A 13645-nucleotide genomic window follows, 5' to 3' on the forward strand; every position below is an offset into this window, starting at 1 on the left:
TGTAGCACCCTCATGCCCCAGCCAGCCCTAGTCACTGTCTACATGTGCATTTCAGTGCACTAAATAACTTTGCCATAGGAGAGTACTGGTTCCAGACAGTACTATCCTAGAGTATACTTAATTAATTTACTGTGTTCTAATAGAGGCACATGTATAGACAGTGATGCTTTACTGCAGAGCTAGTTAGACAACCCTACAGTAAAGTGCATCTGTAGATGCATCCTGTATGTATTTCACCCAAGTGATTTAATTTCTGCTATGAATTCAAATGGAAACAGCCTTGATTGAAAGGAATTAAATTTTAGAAAGATGAGCTGATCGCATAAAAATCTATTCAATAAGGAATCCAGCATAAGTGCTGAAGCTATGGATGAGTAACTTCACCATGCCATTGTGGAAATTATGAGCAAACATACTATTTCATAGACTGGAAAAGCAATAGTGTTGCTCTTATATGGCAAAGCCCCTAGCTCTGATTTTATTCTAATGTCTCATGAGTTCTTTTGGTTGCTGTGATACATACACACACACACACGCACGCGCGTTTCTGTTGCATATACAAGTAAGAGGGGTAATTGGTTCAAATATGATACGTAATTGGGGAAATTTCCCTATTCGTGGTTGCTAGCAAATTTCTTGTGAGAAGCATGCTCATTTACTGTCCTTGCCACATAGCTGAGAAATTTTTGTCTGACAGTCTGTGGTTTCAGAAAACGGAGGGACACAACAGATATGATCTCTGCAGCATGGAAAATACAAGCGGCATGTAGAAAGCAGAACACTGACCTCTTCTGTGTCTTTTTCGGTCCTAATGTTATGTGTCATCGTCAGCAGAGAAGGCTTACAGAAGCTTCCCTCTAAGAGCAGCTATCCTGACAAATTCATTACAATGGTTAAATGAATTAATGATGAGATGATGGCAAGAATGATGGAAGGTGGGAATATCTCCAACACATTTTCAGCAAAATAAGGCTGCATCTTGCAATCACACTATTCAGTGTCTTATTTGCTGCCATACCGTTAGATGTTTTATGTGATCTTGATATAAGTATTCAGATGAGATCTGGGACTGGTGAAAAGCTGTCAGATGTCTGTGAACAATATCTGAGAAACTGGGTGAGGATTTCTGTGTGCTGCGGGTCCCATTCCCAGGGAGATGAGCGAAGTCAAGACCATGAACCACTTTGCAGCTTTACGTTCACATTTTGGATTTATCAGTAGTCTTTAGAAAACAGGTTATGTATCAGTCTGCTCCCAATACGCCCTACATGCCACAATTATCACCACAAAGAGCATGTGCTTCAAACTGTGGGTGACTTCACCTGATGGGAGTAGTTTTCTTATACACAGATCAAACTAACGATGGACTGTTTAGATTGCTAAAGCCAGTGCATTCTTCACAAGAGTGTATGAATATCGTTGGGATGGGAAAGGCACAATGTTATAGGCAAAATTGAAACTGCAAGACAAAGTAGTATTCTGTGTCTAGTTTATGCTTGCAAATCATGGACAGCTCACTGCCACCATGTCAAGGAGATGGACCATTCCTATCTAAGTTGCCTGAGAAAATTAATGAAAATAAGATGGAAAGATTGAATCCCGAATACTGAAGTCCTCTGGTGAGCAAACATGCTTATGATGGCACAGTGAAGATGGTCTGGTTATTACTTAGGATGTCTTAAAATCAGCTCTTTAAAATAAATCCTTTATGGAGCAATATTCTTTGCTAGACATGCAAAGGTGGGCAACAGAAAAGATAAAAGGACTTTTTCAAAAATATCCCAGAATCAACACGACACCGATGTTCAAAGATGGGAGCAGTAGACCTATGAATGTAAGACATGGTGAAAAATGACTGATGCCACAACTTGCTTTGTGGATATACGTGTCCATCAGTGATACAGAGCAGAAAATACCGATAGGGGAAGTTGTTCCCTTGGTACTACTCCTCCTTCTCCCTTGTACCTGCCATCTTCTGTTCAGCCTATATGTTTCAGGAAAATTCAGGCTTCTCAGGCATCAGAAAACTGGTTGTTGGAAACCTTAACCACAACATGGGAAGTGTTCTTCATCAACTACAAAATACAGTGACAGAAGTCATCGTTAATCAAAATTCCATCAGAGGGATGTTCTGCTTCATCGTGTTTCCAATCCAACTTTTCTAATATGGCCAATTCCCAATATTCTGCACAGGCCACTGCTTCTGTTGTTGGCATTGCCAGATCTTGTGGGGCACATTGTGATGCTACAGGGCATCTCAGGAGATGATCCACTGTTTGCTTCTCCTAACAAACACGTTGGTTGGTTGCACAGTGGTCCCATGATTTCATGAGAGTTGCATCTTCCGAGACCCACTCGCAATCTGTTCAGGCTTCACCATGTATGACATTTGTTGTTTGAGCTGGATGCTAACTCCTTACTGGGGGTAATTCCTAAGCAGCTCCGTTCAACAGCTTTGTCATCTAGTTTCTCTCATTCTTTTTGCCAGATGGTAGTTGAGGCTGATTCTGGTGATGTGCTCAGTGGCATGGTAGAGGACAAAAAACTATTTCTTGATGAGGGAAGACAGGGCACTGGTTGATGTTCCTATAGTGGGTGCTGGTCTTCGGACTCTTGTACCTGCCTGTCAATGACACCTGCTACTTTCCTCCTGATGTAAGGGAGTGCTGTGCCAGAGAGTGCGTATAGGCAGGGAACAGGGGTAGGTTTTAGGCAGCCTGTTATAATTCTGCATGTATCATTTAGGGCAATGTCAATAAGTTTACTGTGACTTGAGCATCCACAGGTGGTGCAGGCATATTCAGCCACAAAGAAACAAAGTCCTAAGGCAGTAGTGTGTAGGGTGGATGGATGTGCTCCCTACTTGGAATTTGTGAGCTTATGCAGATTGTTGTTTCATGTGTTGACCTTAACTTTGGTATTTAATAAGTGCTTTTGGTAACAAAATGTACAGTCCGGGGTTACCCCTAAGTAGACTGGGTGTTTCTGAAGTTCAAGACTCTGGTCACCCCAGCTAACATTTGGGTGTCATTCCACATCCCAGTTCCTCAGATGGAAAGTACAGATTTGGGTTTTGCTAGGGTTGGGTTTGAGATAATTATTGAGGTAATAATCTGACATCTCATTCAGTGCTCTCTCCAGGATCTTCTCTGTGTCCTCAAATGCTTACAGGATTAAATATTCAAAACACTGTCCCATACTTGTATATCCATGATATTTACACTTTAGAAGATTTAAAAACCTTCACACCAGGATAAATGTATTGGGTCTGATTCTGCAAGTAGATTTGTACCACTAGTGCCATGTTACTAACAGGAAAGCAACTCTGCTAATGACCATGTCAATCCTCTGATCAGACTGTTTATGAATTAGGCATGTCAAGGAACGTGAGCAGGTTTGCTTTGAATTTTTTACTTAGACTTCTTCTCCAACCATCTGCCTCCAAAGTGTTTGCTCAACATGATGGATAGAATTTTCAAAGCTACATAGGAAATTTGACTGAAGTCATTATAATTGGATAGCTAAACTTCTGCAGCTTTGAAAATCTCTGTCTCTGCTACCGATTTCATTGTGAATCTCATGTAGTTCAGCTACAGAAGGACTTGTCACAAAGTAATTAGAAATAAACTAATCACTAACCCTGCAACGCTGAATCACTGTGGGTGCAGGCAGAAGTGCAGCTCTCAGCTGCAACTCAGAACAATTTTTACAAAGTGCTCTGAGTTACAACATTACCCCAGACCAAACAGAAGTTCACTGTTGGTTGCAGGGAGGAGGGGAATCTACTTGTAGCCGGGAGCCTGCAGCCAAGTTCCCATAGCAACAGCCAGTGCTTGCTGCTTTCACAGTGGGAGGTGGGCAGAAGGCAGCAGGGGGAGCTCATTCTTGGGGCTTCCCAGCTGGGGCTGAAGGCTGGGATGGGTGAACTGGAGCCCCCCCAGCTCCACCCTTAGGGGGGCTGCCATACGCCCCCCCCCAAACTGAGCTCCCTCTACTGCCTTTCTCCCTCCCATTCTCAAAATGCTGACAGGCTGATAGCTGGGCAGACACAAGTTACAAAAGATGTTACATTTTGTAACATCTTTATCTGATACCTCATGGAATGAGGGGTCAGATTTTCACCCAATCCGCCCTTTTTAAACGGTTTATAGCCAAGCACTTGTGTTTGGTCACAGCTATACACTGCTTTCTGTGGCCAGATAAGGTGAAAATTGTCATTTCTGTCAGAATCTTGTGACATATGTGGACAGCATGTCTACACCTCAGCCCTGAGTATGAGAGCAAGTACAAATATGCAAATGAAATATCTGGAAAATATAATCAGAACCATTGATTTTTCTTTCATACTTACAGGTTATTTAATTAGTAAAGTATATTTCAGGATGCTATAAATTACTATTGAAGTGAGTTAGAGAGATACTTGATGGAAGTTCCTTTCCCCCTGCAAAGTTACTGGACTCAACAGTCTACTAGGAGTAAAATGGTTAAAAAAACCTCAGGGACTTAGATGTCTAAGTCCTATTTTCAATGGTGGCTTTACTTTGGCCATTTAAGGTCAGTAGGAATTAGCTACTTGAACACATTTAAAGATCCAGGCCTCAGGATCTGAAATCTGATAATCAATAGATATAATAGCCTCAGTCACTTTGGAGGAAAATGGGGCTTAGACTTCCAAGTCAACTTGGCTGCTTTTGAAAAAAATAGCCTTTTGGATTTTTTTTCCAGCTCTAACTACTACAATTCTCTGTGAGAACTCAGATAACGTTGAGCTGCAAGTACCCAAAAATAATCCTGAAAAATACTAATGTAACTGGTGGAGCACATACTCCCTGCTGGATGTACAGGTTCTTTGGCTGCTAAATCTTTGTAAAATAATAACTTTTTTCTGCAGGGCTATGTAGCTAATAGGAACATATCCCCTAGCCAAAATGACTTGTCTACTTGTATTATTTGTTTTTGGTATCTCCATTTTTCTGGTTGTCACTCCTATTTTGAACGGCCTTAGAACAAGATGGTCATGCCCTCTGTTGCACAGCATGTTAGCCTTACTTTCATTTTAAAGACAGTAAAAACACCCAAAATAGCTGTTTCATCCTGAAGTAATAAGCACATGCAGAGCAGAAGCCCATGTTCTTGTGCAGTGAAGAATTGGACGGAGCCCACTTGGATTTTGTTAACAAAATGATTGATGCCTATTAAACACAGAGGTGAAATTAATTAAATTGAAGAACCAGCATAAGGTATGCACATCATCTAGGTCAGTGATTCTCAACTAGGATGATCCTTTTGAGGGTGCCATGCAATATTACCACTGTTCAGTGTGCAAACACCTACATGAGTCACAAGGTAAACCCAGAGATTTCAAATAGGAATCCAAATTGTGTCAAACACTTGTTGGACCTGCTGTGGCCTTTCTGAGATGTTGCAACAAATGAATTGCTCCATTTTTTTCTGTAGTCAAAAAACAAGTGGAATTAAGAGCCAGCATTTTTTGAGTAGTGTCTTGAGTCTAATGAGGGGTGAATCTTGTGTTTAGATTGGATAAGAACTGCAGATCTAGGGCCTACTTTAATATCATCTTGAGGACAACGTGGGACTTAAGTGGCATAAGAACACATGAATTGCCATTTACTGGGTCAGACCACAAGTCCATCTTGCCCAGTATCCTGTGGCACACAGTGACAGAGAGTGGATCCTGAAAGGGAAAATGAAAGGCATTTTGGGTTTTGCTAGTCCTCTCAGATAGCAGTATTTTTCCAAACAGGGGTTCTGGGCCTTGGAGAGGAAACATGGCTAAGTTTAATGTTTTAATCACAAGTCTCAGGATACTTGGTGGTTTTTCTTAAACCCCTAGATCCAGGAGTCTTTTGATTAGGTCTTGTTAAAGAAAGGCTTCTTGCAGAAAGCAAGCTTAAAATTGTATCCGTTGAAAGGCTCATAAAACAGAAGACAAATAAATAGCACCCATAAAGTATTACTATTTTAAATATTATTTTGTGAGCTTACCAACTCAAGATGCTTTAACACTGGGATGGATGATATTCTGGCAGCACCAGAAGATTGGGCAGAAGCAAATGCCTCTCTTGGAAAAAGGGATCAATTAAGCTTCTTTCAACTCCAGATTTACTGTAGCCTCACTTGAGTTAAGACATTGGTAATACGAGTAACAGATTCAGTTACTGTCTATTTAAAAAAATCCCTGTATAATTTAGCAAAGGACTTTTAGCCTGGCTTCACCAAAGGAAATTCCTTATTTAACAAATGTACTTGAGTCTTTTGAGCTGGCAGATGAGGAATAAAATGTATGTGGATTTCAGGAAAGCCCTTGATATCCTGTCATGCCTCCAACAGACTTACAGGACAGGAGAAAATGATGTAAAGGGAAATGACTCCTTTGACCTTGATTAAAAACTCTTTCAGGAAATGAACCCAAAGGCAGCAGGTCAGAGTGATGTGATGCAATGTGCTGCATAAACAGCTACTACAGTAAAAGGCTGCCTAACGTGAGCAGTCTTTTCTCTTGGAAAAAGGTCAAGCACAGACTCCCTCTCCCTCTGCTGCCCTAGCTCATATGGCTCTTCTCTTTCTGACAAGGAAAGGAAGTCCCTTGCAGAGAGAGAGAGAACAAATGGAGCATCTCTAGGGGCCATCATTCAGCAGAAACACTGATATGAGCTCTCTCTGACCACTTGTACTTGCGGGGCTTTACAGATTCTATGGGGCAGCGGATATTTAATTATAGCCAGATTCAAATGTGGGCAATAAAATCTCCCCCTCCTCCTGTATTGCCAGTTGGAAGCAGTCTTCACTTCTCCTATACTCATATTTTCCATAGCACACAACATTACATTGCCTCAGCCTTACACTGCCCCCATTGAGCAGTCCTTTACATCAAGAGGTTCAAAGTTAGGCCCACCACTGTGGCACCACTGACCATCCTATTCCTAAAATGCTTTGTTGCTATTCAGCATCTGTTGAATTCTACCCCAGATGTGGTCTGTCTGAAAGGTAATTCCTGCACAGAACATTTGTAGTCTGTAAGGTGCTTAAGGAGCTTTCAAGATGAAAGGGCTGTATGTAGTAGGATTGGCTTTTTTAAGCACTCAGCATTAGTTTAGCTGTTAGCCAGTGGTTACCCTCCCATGGATGTCAGTGGAAGTAGCGCTGGAACAATGGTGAGAGCCACTGAACACCCTTTACTCCGACCTGCTAAAGTTACTACCCTTTGTTTGCATATACCTTCTCTTCAGTGATACACAGGAACATTGTTCTATAATTCCCCTTGTCTGATTGTATAGTCTGCTCTAAATACAGATTTTGTACTGATCTACCTCTTTCACACACACGCGCGCACACACACACATATCTAGGCACTGATTTAACAATTTCTTACTTCTACAGATCATTCAGCAAGTATATTTATAGTCATATGATATACCATCACAAGCAACTTCATATTGGTACAACTGTCTCACAATGTTGTGGGAGTAATGCTTTTTTAAACTAGCCTGTTTGAATATTGTATGTATACTGTTGATAAAGTGGTACAATTTTAGCGTGTAAGCAAGTCCTAAGAAGAGCTACTTGATGTTTAAAGCAGGAGTTGGCAACAGTTCAGGAGACGAGGGCAAAAATTACCTAGCTCGGTCTGAGATGGGTTGGCCCAGCCACCACCGCTTCTCCCTGCTACCCAGTGGCTGCTACTTCTCTCCACCACTTGGCTACTGCATGGGCAAAGGCCCATGATGCCGAAATACCATAGACGCCCCCTAGGACTATAATACGGCAAAAACCTCAGCTTTGTGGGCTAGACAGAATCACTTTACAAGATGTTATCTAGTCCAGGTTCCTAGAATCAAAGGGAACTGAAATTAAATGTTATCCTTGTTTCTGTTGCTACTGCATTTTCTAAATTTAGAGAAAGATAAATTGAGCATGAGACCAGACAGAGTCCATCTTGGTGACCAAAAGCATTGTCTTCTGTTTTCTTTGTTCTCCTTATGGTCTTCTACTGAAGTTGTAACATCTTTTTGTTCAGTGCTTGCCCAGCAATGGCCTGGTTTGTGGCTTGGGCTCAGGTGCTGCTGCAATAGAAACAGAAACGAGGATAACATTTGATTTCAGTTCCCATTGATTCTAGGAACTTGGTGGATGTGGCAAACCAGATTTTGAACCTATTTCAAATCTCTGTTAGAAACAACCTCTCTTAGCTCCATGGGAACTTTCGTGGGGAGCTATTGTAAATCAGTCTTTTTGAAATGCTAAAGACAATAATAATGAAACAGAGAGGCCAAGAAAATGCAGAAACACAGCAGAAACCTAGTTCAGAATAATTTGGATGATTCAGGCTTTTTAGGCCGCTAAGCAGCTTAAGCAGTTCAACATGCACACGCACGCACGCATGTACACACACACACACACACACACACACACACACACACACACGGTTTGAAGTTAGCACGTAGGTTTGAATGAATGATTCACTCCCCTCAAGCCACAGTGGATGCACAGCCATGCCCATTTGTACCCATCTGGATCTCAGGAGAAATTCCTAGAGTGTGTAACTGTGTATAATATAATCATTCTGCCACAGGAAATGAGTTTGTAAGCATTTTTATTCAGTCCAATTGATGTCATACAGGTATGCTCTGCAATGAAACAGAGTGGAGAGGTGTATTGCAGTGACTCATTTGAGAGCTTATGCAGCCTCCTGGGAACAGCTTTTGAGGCAGTGAATGTATTTGAGAGACCAAACAAGCAAGGAATATGCTGGATTTCATTTTCAAATGTTTTTAAAACAACCGTATTCCGTGACAACAGGGAAGAAACTTTAACTGAGGATTTCTGAAGAGCTTGAGACTGCTGATACAGGCAAATGTGTCCAGCAGGAAATACACATGGATGCATTTTAATGTGACAGTGGGATTGGGAGAATCACATTTGCTGACATCTCAGCAGATCAGGCTCCTGACCCTTTCACTAGTTTTTGTTTGGATGTTGTTAAATGAGGCACTCCTATTAGCTACTGCGTTTGCACTTGTGTTTTTATAAAGTGTAATATTTCTTGCTGTAACAGGACACACACCTTGGTGCCTCTTACAATTAGGAGAGCTTCTTCTGACACTCACTAGTGTCAAAAGAAGCTTACTTGTATGGGAAAAACAAATTAAAGGGGTAGTAATACATGTTATTACTACCCCAGGCGTCTTTGATTGCCTCTCACAACCAGCAACAGGGAACACATGTGGATGGTACTGTTCCTCATTGGTTCTGGGATGAAACCTGGAAGTTACTGGGTTGGCCCAAGGCCACTTGCTCTGAAGAGGGAACATCCAGGAGAGTTGCGGCTCCTGCAGCCTGTAAGGAGGCACAGTGAGGCAACCAGATTCATCAGTGTCAAGACTGGGAAACAGCCTGGGGACTAAGATGAAGACAGAGACACTTACCACAGATGACTAGATGGTGGGTGAAGCCTGAGTTGGTAAGCGAACCGTGACCCTTGGTGCGTCTTGCTTGGGTTACCTCCTATGGGAAAGAGGAATGGGGCTAGGCTCCTGGGGACTTGCAAGGAGGGAGAGCCTGATAATTAGCTTGGGGATTAGTAAGTGAATCTAGCGTGTCCTGTGGGGTGAAGGTGTGGGGCTGCAACTTGGGCATTGAAGCTGGAAAGCTAGGGGAGTTAGTGAGTCTAAAGGATTGAAGAGTTAGTGAAGACTAAAGTACTGAGACTCTATGATGCCCCAAGCATGAAGTGGAGACTATGAGGGTGGCTGATGAAGCACTGACAAACTGGTGCTGTGACAGACATGGAAGCCATAGTATCCTATGAATGGAGGTCATGATAGTAAGAAGGAATTAAGCAGTATGACTGGGTAATTAGCGTGACACAGGGGGACTCGGCGAGTCACGTGTGGCCTTGCTCACGAAAAAAAGGATGAATGGTGTTAATACCTGGGACAATAGAGACTGGGCTAAATCTCCATTTTGTAGATCAGGGACAGCTGAGGTATAGGTTGAACCAGACAACTAATGCAAAGTGAGTCACTTGAAGGTGCTTAGAAGATGGACAGTATTGAGAGAAGTTACTGGCCCAGCAGAGCTCTGCAGTGTGGTGAGGACAGGGTGGAGGGACAGAGGAGCCCTGTGAAGAGGTCATGGCCACCACTTAGACATTAATCAAATGAAAGATCTCACCTTCCAGTACATACTCCTCTTTCTTTGTTTTCTCAACATCAAAGGCACGCTGGCGAGCATGTAAGGAGAGTAACAAAGAAGGCAAGTAGTGGTTGAATATTGCTAGCAAGTGGGAGGTGCTCACACTTGCCAGCTTGGAAATAAATTAAATCCATCTCCACAGGGATAAGCAGGGCCAAACCCTCAGACCTCTTGAGTGGGCCTCCCACAGTAAGGCTGTGCAAAACCACTACCCTGAAGATCAGCCAAAGATCCCCCTCTCCACAGAAGAATCTTTGGGTGCTGCAGACTGGCTGTAATCTGTCCACAAACATAAATATTAGCATAGGATCATAGAAAAAATGCATTGGAGAGGATCTTAGGAGGTCATCTAGTCCAACTTCCTCCTTGAAACAGGACCACCCCCAACTATATCATCCCAGCCAAGGCTTTATCTAGCTGGATCTTAAAAACCACCAAGGATGGAGATTCCACAACCTCTCTGGGTAACTTGTTCCAGTGCTTTACTACCTTCCTAGTGAGAATGTTTTTCCTAATATCTAATCTAAGCTTCCCTTGCTGCAACTTGAAACCATTGCTTCTTGTTCTGTCATCTCCCCCCACTGAGAACAGTCCAGCTCCATCCTCTTTCGAACCCCCCTGCAAGTAGTTGAAGGCTGCTAATAAATCCCCACTCAGTCTTCTCTTCTCTAGATTAAATAAGCCCAGTTCCCTCAGCCTCTCCTCATAAGTCATGCACCCCAGCCCCCTAACCATTTTCACTGCCTTCCACTGGACTCTCCAATTTGTCCACATCCTTTTTGTAGTGGGGGGCCCAAAACTGGACACAGTACTCCAGATGTGGCCTCACCAGTGCTAAATAGAGGGGAATAATCACTTCCTTGACTGCTAGCAATGCTCCTACTGATGCAGCCCAGTATGTTGTTAGCCTTCTTTGCAACAAGGACACACTGTTGGCTCATATTCAGCTTATGTCCACTGTAACCCACGGGTCCTTTTCTGCAAAGCTGCTGCTTAACCAGTCAGTCCTCAACCTGTACCAGTGCATGTGATTCCTCCATCCCAAGCACAGGACTTTGCACTTGTCCTTATTGAACAGCATGATAGTTCTTTTGGTTCTATCATCCAATTTGTCAACATCTCTCTGAATCCTAGCCCTACAATCCTGTGTACCTACTATGCCCCCCAGGTTGGTGTCATCTGCAAATCTGCTGAGGGTGCACTCCATCCCATCTTCCAGGTCGTTGATGAAAATATTGAACAAAACAAAAACAGAAAATATTGGCTGACCCCTGGAGCACTCTACTTGATACTGGCTGCCAACTAGACGTAAAGCCATTGACTACTACCCTCTGAGCCCAATGATCCAGCCAGTTTTTGATCCACGTGACAGTCCGTTCACCTAATCTTCACTTCCTTAGCTTGCTTGTGAGAATGTTGCGGGAGACCATATCAAAAGCCTCGCTAAAGCCAAGTTGTATCACAGCCACTGGTTTCCCAGTGTCCACAGAGCCAGTCATCTCATCATAGACAGCAATCAGGTTGGTCAGGCATGACTTGCTGTTGGTGAATCCATGCTGATCATTCTTAATCACCTTCTCCAAGTGATTAAAAATGGATTTCTTGAATACTTCCATGATTTTTCCAGGGACTTAGTTTAGGCTGACTGGTCTGTAGTTCCCTGGATCCTCCTTCTTCCCTTTCTTAAAGATGGGCACTATATTTGCCCTTTTCCAGTCATCCAGGACCTCTCCCAATCACCATGAGTTTTCCAAGATGATGGAAATCACATCAGCCAACTCCCTCAGCACCATCATGTGCATTGTGTTCAGCTCCATGGACTGTACGTGTCCAGCTTTTCTAAATAGTCCCTAACCTGTTCTTTAACCACTCCTGGCTGCTCACCTCCTCCCCAAACTGTGCTGCCAGGTGAAGTAGTCTGGGAGCTGACCTCGCCTGTGAAGACTGAGGTGAAAAAGGGATTGGGTACTTCAACTTTTTCTGCATCCTCTGTCACTAGGTTGCCTCCCCCATTCAGTAAAGGACCTATACATTGTAAAGTGATCATTCTCTGTAAAGACTGAGGCATAAACAGTCTTGAGGAGCTCAGGGTAACACAAGCTTTGATCCTGCAAGGAATCCAGATGAGGGGCTAAGGCAGCACAAAGGGGTCAGAACCAAGGAGCCTGAGACAAATTCCCAATCCATAAGGATATTCATGTCTGTAGTCTAGGCCAGGCCAGAGGTTGGGAGGCAGGGAGTCCATAATACATAACAGGGTAAGCAGGAGAGAAGTTCTGGGGGTCCAAGGCATGAGCAAGGCAGGAACAAGATAGGAGCAAAGTAGAACTGTTGCAGGGTGTACCAGACTGAGCAGAAAATGCCCAATTGAAGGGCCTAGAGTTATATACTAAGCCCAGCCTATCCTGCAGGCAGCCATTTTTTGTGGGGGGTGGTATATAGTATTAGGAGAAAGCGGCACTATTTTGTTGAAAAGGTAATAAAAGCAACTGTGAATCTTAACTCTTTTGGAAGGGGGTTCTGCAGTCCTTGGAAACAGCTCTGTTCCCTGCTGCCTCCATGATTCACCCTTGTTGCAGCAGTTCCACTGGTCCATCTCCAGGGACATGCTGCATTCTGATCATGGAGGGAGGCATACTTCTTGACATAGCTTTGACATGAACAGTTTGAGACCAACACCATGATTTGGTCTGTTGCTCAAAAGGAAGTTAGGTGGGTCATGTGTTTGCACTGGTTGACCATTTAACAGGTAGGTCAGTACTATATGTTGAAACAGGGAAGTCACAAAAACATGGATTGACACACCCAGGTCTGCACTGGGATGCAAGGACACATTCTTCAGGGCAGGCAATAATAGATGACAGCAATTTTAGTGACCTGTGCTCTTTGGGTCCTCAACACCTGAGTGGCCCAGAAAGACTGTGAGGCTACATAGCTTGAGAACTGTCCAACCAGGTCCTTGATAATCATCATGCTACAGAAGACATCAAGATCCTAAATACCTACAATGAGGAACCAACACTCTCTCTCTGGGTAAAAATTCGTGGGGAATACGGCACAGGGGACACAATGGTGGGAGTCTACTACAGACCTCCCACTCAAAGTCCTGAGCTTGACCAGGAGTTCACCCGGGAACTGACTGAGGCCGCTTGCTCCAGGACCTTGGTTGTCATGGGTGACTTCAATTACCCGGACTTCTCCTGGGAAGATCACTCAGCAAAATCCGAACGGTCGCAAAGCTTTCTCTCGTGCGTGGATGACCTCTACCTGACTCAAGAAGTCTGTGGGCCAACGAGAGGCAAAGCGCTGCTTGACCTGGTACTGGCTACGGGAGACGACCTAATTGGCGACCTAGTGATCGATGGGAAGCTGGGTGACAGCGACCACGAGCTGATCACCTTCACCATCCGCCATAAAGTTGGCAAGTCAG

Source organism: Crocodylus siamensis, chromosome 6 (genome assembly GCF_052110815.1).
Source record: "Crocodylus siamensis isolate JL-2025a chromosome 6, ASM5211081v1, whole genome shotgun sequence".
NCBI lineage: Eukaryota > Metazoa > Chordata > Crocodylia > Crocodylidae > Crocodylus > Crocodylus siamensis.